This window comes from Gallus gallus, chromosome 4 (genome assembly GCF_016699485.2).
Source record: "Gallus gallus isolate bGalGal1 chromosome 4, bGalGal1.mat.broiler.GRCg7b, whole genome shotgun sequence".
NCBI lineage: Eukaryota > Metazoa > Chordata > Aves > Galliformes > Phasianidae > Gallus > Gallus gallus.
Genome location: NC_052535.1, coordinates 78,781,103 through 78,795,244, shown reverse-complemented (window position 1 = coordinate 78,795,244; position 14,142 = coordinate 78,781,103). Strand labels below are relative to the sequence as shown.

At 38.3% G+C, this 14,142-nt stretch overlaps 1 protein-coding gene and 1 non-coding gene across 2 annotated transcripts in view; both read left to right on the top strand.

Annotated features, from left to right (window-relative positions):
- C4H4ORF50 (chromosome 4 open reading frame, human C4orf50) overlaps window positions 1-13,386 on the top strand; it is a 76,086-nt gene extending 62,700 nt beyond the window's left edge. The window contains exon 16 of the transcript XR_001466433.4: window positions 9,123-13,386. The gene's annotated coding sequence lies outside the window, so the exon portion shown is untranslated. The remainder of the gene's footprint in view (window positions 1-9,122) is intronic.
- MIR1701 (microRNA 1701) lies at window positions 4,101-4,177 on the top strand. Its single transcript, NR_035195.1, has one exon. It is a non-coding gene; the product is annotated as a microRNA 1701 (primary transcript).
- Window positions 13,387-14,142: the final 756 nt, after the last annotated feature.

Genomic DNA, 14,142 nt, shown 5'->3' with positions numbered 1-14,142 from the left:
GTGGCTCTGTCAGTTGCAGACCATTTCTGCACTGGTCTGTGATTTACTGGTTAAGTCCACATATATAGTACTGTGTGCTGGGTCAGGCAGCAGCTCACTGCTGTGCCTACCCTCACGTAGCTCTGTAGCTGGGATGCAGCTCTTCACGTAGTACCAGGCTGTTCATAGTCAGATGGCCTACAAATCTGCATTGCTCTCATGGTTTTTGAGGACATGTTTATTCTAGAAAGCCTAGAGGCTGGTAAGATGGCACTGTAAAGGCAGATGAAATACATATTGATGCTCCATGCTTTTTTCCGTGCTTGCTTTATCATTGACCTTGAGGTCTGTATCTGAGTAAAGATATTGGAATAATAGAATCATTAAGGTTGGAAAAGACCTCTAAGAACATCTAGTCCAACCATTTGCCCATTACCACCATACCCAGTAAACCATCTGATCCAAACTGTGTGGACGGGAGAACTGTCTGGGCATTTATGTGTCCCAGATATGCCCTTAAAATTCAATAGGCATCCCCCATGTAAGTTACAGAAGCCTAAAATTTGCTGTAATTTATACTTAACATCTACAGCTTCAGAGTGGAGTTTCAGCAGTCAGGGGCCCTGGAAGGTGAACATGTTCTTGTTTTTTCTAGGCATGAAGCAGGAGGATGGTAGACAACAAGCTTGATGGTCCCTTTAGGGTGATTTAGGACTAATGATGCAATGCAAAACTGCCCAAATGACAGAGAAAATCTGGGCCACCGTGTTCATCTTGTCTGATTTCCAAATTTTTCAGTGCTCAAGGGGACAAGATTGTAATGAAACATGACTTCCTGCTATGTAGGTCATAAGCAGAATTCTCCACCACAGGAGTAAAACTTGACCAGGGAAACTTGCTTTGCCTCTGTGAATATTGATGGGAATAACAAATGTTTTTCTTTCATTAATAATTTTCAAGCAGTTAGATTTGGGATAAAATCACTTTGGCTTTTACTATTGGCATTGCATTAAAATATGCTGAAGTGACAATATGCTGCAGTTACTGAACTCTGCCCTAGACCAAAATTCTCTATTGGTCCTTGGGCTTTTCCAGTAACGAGGGGACTGTCCAACTGTGCTGTGGGGTGTCTGTGTGTGCTGTCCCTGCAGTGCTGCCTCATCATGGCTGTCACGCATTGTCCCTGTCAGACAGAGCTGGGCAGGCTGACATTCAAATCTCCTGTAGGTTGGTCGGACATCAGGGTGAGGAAGCAGCCACAGAAAGTTTACGATTTGCTATTGACTTGCACATGGACTTGTAGTAATATTGTTTTGATTTTTACTTAAAATAAAATCCTTAGCCTCAAGTGCTACATAATCGGTTCTGGATGAGCATACATAATTCTCCCCTGTGTGACTGGAGGGATAGTGGGATAATAGAATACCTTGATGAAATGTGAATTTGCTTGCCCATTTTTCTTATGCTGACAACAGCAAGAAAAATCTGCTGATGAGTTACTTGTATGACTGTGCATTTAAGGGAAGATATTTCTTTGTTACTGCTACAGCGCTGTTGCAGCAATTAAAAAAGTGTTTAAGGAGCTTGCAATAACTCTGAAAGTGTCTTTGGTGACTAAACATAGTTTTCTAAACATGCAGTTCTGCTGATGATTTTTCCTAGTCTCCTGTGAGTCATAAAACCTTGTCTCATACTGAGTAATCCATTCTTAATGACCTTGAATTTGAAAGAAAATGTGTGTGTCTTCTCCTTATTCAAATAATTTAAATTAATGATTTTCTGCAAAACATTTGTGGTGCTTCCCAGATCATCAAACTTCCTGAAGGACAGTGGGCAGCCCCACATTTATAGGCACCACTGACACATTGACAATACCCCTCTAGCCCAAAGGTTGTTGTGGCTTAGATGGATGTGACCCTTCTGAATAGCCTTTATCCATGCAAATGGGTAATCTTCTCCAACCCTGGAGACATCCAAGGTCAGGCTAGACGGGGCACTGAGCAACATGGTCTAGCTGTAGGTGACCCTGTTCATTACAGGGCAGTTGGACTAGGTGACCTTTAAAGGTCCCTTCCACCTCAAATGATTTTATGATTCTATGAAATGTGAATAGGTCTGCCTGGAAAGATCATCTGGTAAAATGACAGCAGTTTCAAAACTGAAAAACTCCAATGGTCTTTAATGCAAGGAATCTTGTGTTTTCCTGCTCACAGTAAGTATATTCTCTTCACCCAGAAGGTCTTTCAGATTTTTGTGGTTGTGTTTACCTCCTTGTCTTCCCTAGCATTCCCCACTGGCATGCTCTGAGGTACAGAGTTTACTGCTGCCCTGGGAGGTGGTGGAGTCACAGTCCCTGGAGACGTTCACAAAATATGGAGATGTGACACTGAGGGACTTGGTTTCATGGACAATGGTGGTGATGGGTTGACGATTGGATTAGATGATTTTAGTGTTATTTTCCAGCCTTGATGATTCTATGATTTTCTCACTGTCTGTTGATTCAGTTTGCAGTGCCTTGCTGCAATGAATCAAAGCCAACAAATGAGACATGTTTTCAGAGGCTCCATAACTGTTACTTAATACTGCAAGTACATCAGTTCCATTTCTGCAAAACTTGCACTTCACATTACCAGCAGAACCTTATGATTAAGACTGTGATGTTAAAGATACTCTCTGAGAAACAGCAAGGGAAAGGAGTGGCCCTTCAGCCCCAGTGTTTGGAAATAATGGAGATGAATGTTCTTCTTTTGCGTGTTGACTTTAGGGCTGCAGGAAAGTGATGTGTCAACCTGCATGTTGTATGTTCACTGCTGGAAGAAACACATATGTTCCGTTTGTAACTAGATGTATTATGGTGCTAACACACACATGTAGATGGTGCCATGCTGCGTATTTGGAGGTGCCATGCTCTTCTTGTCTATATAGTCAGAGGTTAACTCATTTGTATTAGCCTTCAACTCCATTATAACAGTCTTAATAAGAGATGCAAAGAGATGTAAATAACGCTAAGTTCATATCCTCAATCTGCCTTAGCAGAAAAAGACCCCATACTTAACAAGAGCCAGTAGATTTTCAAGGTTAGCAAAAGCTCTGGAGGGAGTGACACTTGTACTGCAAAATCAAACAGGGTCTTGTGGAAGATGCTTTGAATACAAAGGTGTTTTCATTGTTTCTTATTTTAAATTGGAATAGGAACAGTTTTTAACGAGGACTGGTACTGGATGAACTCTTCATCATAAAAGAAAAAAAAAATCCAGCTGGATTTTTCTTTCATGCACACATACATGTGTGTGTGTTTCTCAACAAGCTGTGATCAGACTTCAAGGTTTCTTAGTTTGTCATTTACAATTTTTGGACTGCTTCATATCAGCATGTTTCATCCTAAGTTTGTTGGCAAGCTGGCTTGCTTTGGCTGCTTTTTCAAGACTATGGGTTAGATACTGATCTCATAAGTTCATCTGTTACTGCTGCCTGCCTGCAAATTTCTGCAATATTTGATGGGCAGGAGGTCACACATCAGGAATCTTCTGTATGCATTTGCATGTCAGGGTTGAGTGTCTTGCACCAGAACAAGAAGTATTTACAGAAATGTTATTTTAGAAGATATTTTGAAAGCAAAGATATTCTTCCTATATGTTAAACATTATACCATTAGTAGAAGAAAGAAACTGCCAGGATGGTGCTCAGCACAGCAGTGAATTCAACTGCCCATACACATTTGGAATTCCTGTTCACTCAGTCCCAACTAAGGCTACTAAATTGTTCTTCTCCAAACAGTGTGAAAATGAATGTGTTACGTTTTCCAGAAGAGTTCCATACCATTAAATAGTACTACTCAGATGTTGTATATTGAGCATAATGTAGATTCAACTGTTAATGAAATTAATTTGTCTTGTGTACAGTTTGGTTGAAACAAAGCTCATTCATCACTGCATGAATTCATTTTCCCAGAGTTACTGCGTTAGTTTGGAATGAGGCAGTGGCATAAAGGCAGAGCAGCAATACTGAATCAGATCTATAAATGCAAAACTTCTTAGTATGTAATACATTTATTAAGCACAAAAAATTAGATTACCATGATTTCATTTTCTAGCAGAAGATAATATAATTTATTCATGATTTATAATAGCCGTGGCTGGTTAGTTGGTTGTTTTTTCCTCTGGGATGCAGTTGGCATAGCTCTTCCTTTGCTCTGATATACAGCCAAGCTCTGCTGGCCTTAGCTTGTAATTGGGATCAATACATCTTCACTCCGAGTTTAATGAGATTCACACCTCCTGAACTCCATCAATTAGAAACTACCTTTATAAGCAGTAAGTCATAAATAAGAAGATCCCACTGAGTACTATTTGATTTTATTTTTCCAAATACAAAAATTGAATGTTTTTACAGAGATCAGAATGTGTTTGTTGAAACAATATTTATTTACCATAAAGCTGAGGGATCATACCATGTGTATTGTGGCAAAAAGTAGTTTTGCAACACTTCCTTTCCTGCAATCACTCTTTTTCAACAGTTTTTCTATAGGCAAGTAATCAAATTTTTTTAAATAAAAAAATTTAAATTGAGAAAATTAGACTGTAATCTAAGATGTGCATAGAATATTTCATGGTAGATTGTTTCCTAATAAGGCGTGTATGCCACAGACCTTTAATTTTCTGTAATTAATAGAAATTATAAAAATGACTGCCTCCTGTATTTGGCAGACCAAGTATCTGTAACCACATTATCAAATATTGAAAAACAACAGAAGCCTTTTTGTCTGACGTTTTCTTTCCTTTGTGCTGCTGTAGCTCTGGAACAGAGGTAAAAGCCAACAGTGCCTCAGTGATGTCAAAGTGGGGATAAACAGGTGATGTTTGATCATGGTCAAAACAGAGCAGAGTGATTCTTTTATATTTTGCAGCATGAATTCTTTTCAGTTGTTACACCGAATTCAGCTCTTAGATATTAGGTGTTGGTTATTATTAGGAATTATTTCCAGTAGGTATTGGCTGAGATTAGTCAGAAGGCAGAGTGAAGCAGCTGGAATTAAGTGATGGTCCACTGGGTAAGCCGACCCCAGATACATGGAAAGTTTTTACAGTGGTATCACCAACTTTCACACTCTCTTTCAGAGAATAAGAGGAAAAGAATGTCTTCCTTTTTCCAACTTTAACTTCCTAGTGGAAAGAAGTGTTTTGTTGGAAATTGTGTGTGTGCATTCATTAATTGGGAAAAGAAAAAAAAGAAAAAAAGAAAAAAAAGAAGAACAGACCTTCCCTGAAGATGGTGTAAAGATTTTAGGATTGTGTCTTCTGTACTGCAGTTTCTTTTTTTTTTTTTTTTTTTCCTTTCCATCTCTGCTGTCGTTTGTCTTAATAGTATCTATATTAGTTTGTCTCTGACCACAGACCCTGGCAGTGGATGCAGAGCTCTGCTCCCTGGAGTAGAGTTGTCAGACAGGACATCTCTTTCTAGAAGTAGTTGAAGCTGGGGAGCACTGCTTGTGTTCTACTGCTGTGAGCAGAGATAGATCATGAGTCTGCGCAGAGCAGTCAGTACTGATCCTATCGTTGCATTCATTAAATCGTCCTTTGAACAAGTTGAGTTGGTGAAGGTGCAGCAATGCCCTTGGATAGCATTACTAGCGCTCTCTCGCTCAGCTTCCTTAAAAATGTTAGTTTAGGTACTGTGGGGAAAGGGCCCTTGCCCTCTGGGGAGAGGCCAAAGGACCTAGGATGTATCACCCCTGAGAAGAGCTGGTGTTAGAGAGACTTCACAACAACCTGCAAGGAATTGCTGGGCACAGTTGGCATAAGGTGAAACAAGGGAGATTCAGATTGAATACAGGAAAAACCTTTCCTCCATGGGGAAAATCCATCTATGGGACAGGATGCCCAGAGAAGAGATGTTTGTGTATTCTCCATTCTTAGAGGCTATAAAGATTTGAATACATATAGGCCTGAGCAACCTGGTTTGGCTTCATAACTGCCACTTATTAGAGTAGGTGGATCTAAAAGGACCTTTTGAAGTTCTTACTATGATCCTATACTTTTGGGAATCTCAGTGCATGATGAACAAGGATAGATGAGGATGATAAGGAAAAGCCAGAACAAATGAATGCAGATAGCACACAGGCTGTGAAAGACTGAAGAACATCAACTGAGCATATGAAAATGCACTAATCTTTGTTATGTTGGATATGATTCAACCCTGGCTTAGAGAGTATGGTACAGTCTTATCATTTAATTCTGTAAGATTCCCTTTAAGGCTCCAAGGTCATGCAGAAATCAGTTTTCTTTAATGACCTTCTGCATTAACAGTTCTTTGTGCTGGTGACTGAAATTGATTTTGCTCCTCTTGTGATGTGGAGGAGCATGAGCCCAGCCTTTGCATCGCTGCTCATGCATGTGCTTTAGCCCTAACAAAGAACAGGAAGCCAGCAGAATTCTGAGCAGAGATACCCTTGTTTAAATTCTGTCTCACTGTTAATAAAGGCTTGGCTGGTTATTAATTGCTGCGATACCCTGTTGGTGACTGCACCTCTGTGCTTAAGCACTGTAAATGCTTAGCTGGTATTTTTCTTTGGCAAAGTGACATCATGAAGACCTTCTTTATTTGCCTCAAGCACTTCACAAAACAGACATCCTCCCTGACAAGAGTAATTACAACAGATCAGTAGTCATTTATGTTGCCATATTACTTAGGTAAGTGGTACGAACAAAAAGAATGGGAGATGGATGAGTACTGTGTCAGGGAAGTAAGACTGAAAGAAGCACAAGGGTCATAAAAGACATGAAGTGAAGAATAAAAGAAGGGATAAATAACACCACATAGGAAGGAGCAAGGACAAAGACAATGGAAAAAAGGTGAAAAAGAAAGTGAAGAGTATGAGAAAAAGTAGAAATTTAATTGATAGCTAAATTTTTCAAGAAAAATGCATGTAAAAATGGAATCAAATATTATGCAAATACTTGTTTTCAGACTGCAAATGCTTCTGAGACTTACAGTGCCTGTTTGACAAATATCCTCTATCCCTGACTTTAGAAAATTGGAGAACTTATTTCAAAGTTCAGTGACAAAAGGTGTGGCCACTAAAATGAAAAAAAAAAAAAATTCCCTTTGAAACTTTCCCTTTGAAAGTGGAAATGATGAGTGTTTCCTGTGCAAGCAAATGAAAGGCTAAAGGTACAAATTCTCTATCTTCTAAATTAAGATGAAGTTTTAGAAGGTCATGGGATCTCATCACTCTGATCCTGTCCAGAACCTATGCACGCTGATGGGATCACAGAGAAGAGACTGTGTAAGTGGAAGGGGAGAGACAGGAATGTCTTTCAGACTGTCCCAGAATGCAAGATTGTATTTCTCTTTGTAATATTCTCTCTGTGATATTCATTAAAAAAGGGAAGTGGCTGACATCCTGTGAAATTATTGGTAGCTGTGGATAGCGAGAGCTGTAAATATGTTCTGATGCATATTGTCCTGATTGCATTTCATACTAAAATATGGTGATCCCCAGAGACAGTATTTTTGTAGGACATGAAATGGCTTTAGGATGTGGGGAAACAGCCTCAGGTTGTGCTGGGGGAGGTTTAGATTAGATGAGAGAAAGAATTTCTTCACAGAAAATGGTTAGGCATTAAAACAGGCTGCCCAGAGAGGTGGTAGAGTCACCATCCTGAAGGTAGAAAAGAGATGTGTGGGTGTGGTGCTTAGGGACTTAATTTAGTGGTAGACTTGGTAGTGTGAAGTGCTGGTTGAACTTGATCTCACGGGTCTTCTCCAAACTAAATAGTTCTGTGATTCTGTAGCCTGGCACCAGCACTCTAGAAGCCTTCCCTTTCTTTGCCTGAAGAAAAGAATGACCTGCAAAGGACTCTATTGGCAATACAGAATGGGGCTCTATTTCACCGCGAATAGAAAAGAAACTCCCCAAATTCTTTTGTTTGGATCCACCAATAGCAAAAAAAGAGGAGATAATGTATAACATCATAAAAAGGCTGCAGAAAGCCTCTTGTGTTGTATTAAATAAGAAGCAAGACTGAATATTTGTCACCTTCTTATCCAAGATGGAAATCTGAACTAGTGAGTATGGAAGGACTCCAAATGCCTCTTATCAATAGCAATCACAGTTGTGCTCTTGCACAGCTGGCACTCTCCTGACTCAATTATTGTCTCTTGCATACCTCGCTGGTTTTGTTTCCTACAGTATCTCATATATCTGCTTCTCCAAAAATGATGGCCTCCCCTTTATTCTGCCTCACTCTGCATGATTTTATGTTCTGTTTTTCTTGAAGGTTAAAACTTTCCTATCCTAAATTACAAGACATAAGGGCTCTTTTCTTTCCCTCTTTCTGATTTTAATCTTTTGGGGAGAATGTGAGTGAATAGGATATGTTTTAGTTATGACAGTTAATTTCCATTGCTAGCCAGTTTTACAATAATGACTTCAATATATCAGTGTTTTAGATTCTTGTATGTAGGTGTCTGCTCTTTTTTCTCTGCTCTTTCCCTGCTCTTAATATTTCCCTGCTCTTAATATACTAAGATGAATGTTTCTCCAGTAGACACTAAGTTTTAGGCAACAAATGCAGGCAATGCATCACTCACAATATTTAACAGTAATAATGATAGCCTCATTAGAAAATGCAAATCCAGGCTTTTTGTATCTGAGAGATGATCCAAATGATGAACTTGACATTGCTTTAAGGAAAAGGAATATAGATAGGACTTACTTGGAAGGTTGGATTTGATGGCTGTCATCCCTGGAATGCACTTTATCTGAGAGTCTACCTCCAAGAGGATTATGAAATGGTTTTGGGAAGATGGTAGGAAGTGTTCATTCTCATATTGATAAATGGATGAGTGGAACTTGTTTACAAGAAGGAGTAGCAAAAAGGAGAAGTACAAGATGTGACTTTCATCATAAAATCAGTTAATCATGGGAAAACATCTCAATGTGTTTAGAACAATTCAATTCCCACAATGTGTTCCCTTAATGCTGTAATTGTGTTATGTATGCATGGAAGCACACAAAGCACACTACTTTCCAAATGCTTTATTTTGACCTTGAACAAATAATGAACGACTCCTTAAATTGTGGAAATCCAGATTCTTATCTTATGCTTTTCTCTTTGTATTTTCTCCTTTCACTTATCCAGGGAGTAAAGTTTTGGTTACAAAGACACAATTACTGCTCTGAAGGAATGATGAAAGGTGCTTTGACGTGGAGGTTACCACAACGGCTTCATTATGGGAAAGAAATGAGAAGCTGCACTGAGTTACCATCTACCATGTTTTAGCCACATCCTGCAGTGGAACTTGACCATGAGAGCCAGCCTGATATGTGGTTTGTTATTTTGTTGTTTTGTTTTCTTACGATCCCTGAAGTTCCATTTTAAGAAATTATCATACTAAGCACAGACCTCAGTCTTCATGGGTCTGCTGATGTGGGCGTGCAATGTCTTCAGTCTCTTATGGTGTTGAGCATTCCAGAAAGAGGCTAAGTTAGGATGTTTGGTTTTTCTGAGGACATGTTAGATGAAGGTACAAACTGTCCAGGAAATGAGATAGAACTATGTTTTTACGAAGGTATGAATTGAGGATGATCTTCATGGGCACAAGAGAAGCATTTGGGATTTCAAAGCACCATGTCCTAATGTTCTAGATGGATTGGTATTCAACCATATGAATAGGCCATGCTGAATATAACTTTCAGATAAGGTATTCACATATATACGTTCTTATCCCGAAGTAGGTGTTTCTGCGCCCATTGGTTGATAATATTACATGTTATGCAAAAATATTTTGCAACTACAGTACATAGTGCACATTTATGCACTCATATCTCCTGCTATTCATATCTGAGTACCTATTTGTGAAGTCAGGGAGACATGAACACTGGCACAAGACTCGTGCTTAAGTAGTCATAAGTGGTCATATAGATATATACATTCCTTCTTTAACTAAAAGCTTGCTCAGCGCTGTTGAAGTCTGCAGCAACTCATGTTGTCAGAGTGGGAACAGCCACAGATACTGATCTCCCAAACCGTCCCTTTCACTGTAATGGACTCTCAGTGATGACAACTGTTTTTTGTGTTGTTTCTTCTTCTTTTTTTTTTTCTTGAGTTCACTGCTAGAATGTGCTGATCTTTACAAAGCTCAGTCTCCCAGTAATAATACATATTCTTTGAAAGGAGGCAGAAGGATAAAAAAAAACAGCAGAATCCAGAATCAGATTAATGTAATGTGTATTTCCATCTTATGATTACTAACAAGATGGCATGTTGGCATGTTAACACTTGAAGTTTAACTACAAGTTTTTAAAATGAAGCAATGACATGTGCGTAGCTTTCTCTCCCTTTGCATACAATCCACCAGAAAACATGCATCATTCCCACAGTACTCAGGCAATTAAACCCTACTACTTACTTTTGAATTAAGTGTTGAACTAAAACATCATGCTTCTTTCCTCGCATTTATGCATAATCTCCCACCATGAATTATAAATATTGATAATGAACCCATCCATTTTGTATCATCTTAGGCTTCCTGTCATTAGATTTCATACTAAAATGATTAGCATAAGAAATATAAGGCACGCTTCATTCTTTGTGGTTTGTACCATGATTTACTTTAAATTCTGCCACAGCCTAATATGAAAAGCATCCTACCAATATTGGTAAACCCTGTTTATTAATTAAATTGATAGACCATGTGGCTGAGGATCAGGAATTAAAATTCCAGTCTTACCTAAAATCACTAACAGTAAATTTTTAAATGTGAGATTATCAGCTAAAACAGAGATCCTAGCTACTATTTTCTGGATTTCTTATGGTGAAAAGTGTTGTCTAACTGTTACAGAGTCTGTTTGGTTTTCTTTTGCTAAGCAGAAGTTAGCTTGTTTAGATGTGCTGTCTATGGTAAACAAGCCGGGCACTGCTTTACGTATGCCATTGCTTGGTGTTAAACTTTCTTAGAATGCAAAATGAGGCACTTTGTTCTGATTGCTTTATATGCACAATATCGCTTTGACCAAATTCCTCACAGTCAGAATTGAGGTGCTGCTAAATTCTAAGTAAAAATAACCTTCTTCTGTCACCCTAAATAGACAAAGTGGGCTGTGTTACATGATGATTTCTTTGACAGTTCACTTATTTCCATATACTATACTGTATAGCGCATCACAAGGTACTGAAAATATAGCTTAATGTATTTCCACAGCTCCCTGTGCAATCTTTAAAGCCTGAATTCTATTCCTCATACTACTATGGGATGGCATATGCTTGGAAGTACCATGATTGACTCCTGCACAATAATCACATTACATTCAGAATAATGCAATTGCTGGGAAATATTTCACATACACCGTAGGGTTCTCAAGTTAAACCTCCATACTAAGGTATGGATGATGTTTAACCTTGTGGGCTTTTAAAAAGTGTAAACCTTGACCTGTATTTCTAACTTGCAGAGGAAGGATTTTAGTATTTCAATTTTCTATGGTTGTGGGTGGAGGGAGGGACATGTACATGCTGGGTTTTGCTACTAATCCTTCGGAAATCCTTTAGTGCCTTAAGGAGGCAGAGGGGAAACAGACCTTAGGATTACGGAAATTTGTTCAAACCTCCTTCCTGCTTCAGCAGAGTTCCTTTAAAATATATTGTGCCTTTGGCTCCAAACATATTTGCATTAGAAACCAGTAGCAATAGGATTATGGACAGGAATTTTTGTCCCCACAAATTATTAGGAAAGAGAGTATATTGTTTCTTATGTAGGGTGTGAATTAAAAATATAGCTAGCTTGTTTTACCGCTGTCATCCATGCCTAAACCATTATTTGCTAACAAGGATAATTGCAAGTTGGAGGTAGAATTAAAAAAAAAAAAAAAAAGTAAATTTAAATGTACTGGATGAGATACTTATACCACAAATCTCCATGGCCTCCCTGGGACCAAGATTTCATGCAATCTTCTACTTGGCTTAAGAAATGCTCACATCTGATAGATATTAAAGCAATATGCTCTGTTTAAGATTTTCCAAATACATAGGAGGGGAAAAGAGAGATGAGTAGTTGTGAAGACCTACCTTGATCTGGAGTCGTTGGGATCTGTGGTATAAATCTCTGTTCGATGTTATTTCTGTCTGTAACAGACTCTCATTATTGGAATATGAATATGCAAATGTAAATTCCAACGTGAGAGGATACTGTGCAGTGTGAATTAATGGATGCTGAATATCTGCATTTCTCTGTTCTCAGAATAGTGGTTGTGTCTTCTTTAAAATGAGGGAAAAAATAATTAACTGGTTAATACCACTCCTCAACAAAAAGCCTTTGAGAGGTCATTCATGTTCTCACTGGTGTTCCTAAGCAGATCTTAGGAGAAATCGATCAGCCTCAGCCTTTGGCTTGGAGATGGGAAGAGAAATTTATCTTCTAGGAATTAAAAATAGTTGGTACAGAGCTACCAAAAGAAAAAAAAATGAAAAAGAAATAAAAAACCTGGGCATGAAACTCAGAGGAGTGGTTGTCTATTTTGCTCCCTTTGATGACAAACAAGTTTTAAAAAATATGTAAATAGTTAGAAGAAAAATCATTACACAGCTCACAGTATATAAGACAAGATGCAGCATGGAACAGATTTTTATGGCTTGTTTATAAATTAGACTTCTGTCTTTTGTTTGGAATTTGAAGAAAGAAACCATGTAAATTAAGTAAGGAGTAAAAACTGTCTACTCACCCTGACTGAAACAAAGATATTTCCCCACCTCCTGATGTATTAATGAGAAATCTGGGATGAATAATGTATGGAGATCTTGTATTTTGAGCTCTACTGCTGTGCAGCTATTCAGCTCTTCTGCACAGCCACTAGTGTTGTAGCTACCACGAAGCATTGGGGACACAAGTTGGAGTCCATTTCAAGAGGTGCCAAAGAATTCACAAAAAGGCTGGGGTTTATGGTTTGATACTTATTAAACAGATGTACCAGCTAGATGTTTTTGGAGGGGAAAGGGTTGTAAATAAATGCAAAAAGTTTAAACTCTTACCCATGATTACCCTGTAATTGGGTGTCAAAGTGGAGAAGCTAACCAAGAAGTTTCAGTAACATGATAGAGACCACTCTTGATTTTGATCTGTTTATGGATAACTTTTCAATAAAGATTTCCACTTTAAGACATTTATCATGGATGTGAATTGTACATATGTATTAATTTTCAACGTAATTAGGGTGAATACAGAATTGTAACGAAGTCACAAAGTCTACTTGATGATTATCACAGATTTGTAACTCTCACAAATTATGTAAGATATGTTGACATTTTATCTTGTTAACAAGATGTATTTTTCTATGTTAGTTAAATGTATAATTTGTACAATTTTGTATATTAAATGTATGCATATTTTAAATTAAAAACTTTATAATTTTAATTATTTTTAACTTCAAAATGGTGGTGGAGCTTCTAAATATAGTTGTAAATACAACCGTATCCCTGCATAGCAACCAAGAAAGTCTCCATTTTGAGGAAAGGCCATCAACTATTGGCTATTTGGTCTGCTACCAGGATAAGGATACTGCTCAGTCTTTAGTTCTTGCTCCTCTTGGTAGAAAAGCTGCCATTCAGCTTCTGATGACTTAGCAGAATTAGCGTGAGTTAGCAGAACAGTACTGGCTGTCTTTTTGTTGTACTTTCTCAGGAAGTAGGAAACACGAGCCTTTACTGGCTTGTGGAATTTAGGGTCCATAGTTCCAACATATCAAGGGGCTGTCCAAATTTCCAATGTATAGGACAGGAATTGGGGGCAGGAGAAGGACACAACAGATGGAAATCCAATAGTCATGTAGAGCAGAGAAGGAATCTCAGTGACTCAGCTTTATCCTCTGGAAGAAAGAAATCTCAGATCTCTCTCACTGCTCATGCCCCCCCCTTTATTTTATTTTATTTTATTTTTTTGTCTGATGATTCTACTGTAAAATATGCAACAGCAAAAACAGGTGGAAAATGTTCTCTGAGCTCCTGCATTTGAGAAGCCATTTTCCAGCTCTTGGCATTCATGCTGTTAAAAGAAGAGTTCCAGCTACCACTGGCAGGTTGGTAAATCATGTCTTTCTCGTTGGGCTTTTGTTGAAAGTTTTTGTTGAGGGAAGCTAGCATGTCTCTAGGTCTTCCGCTGTGTCTCATCTAG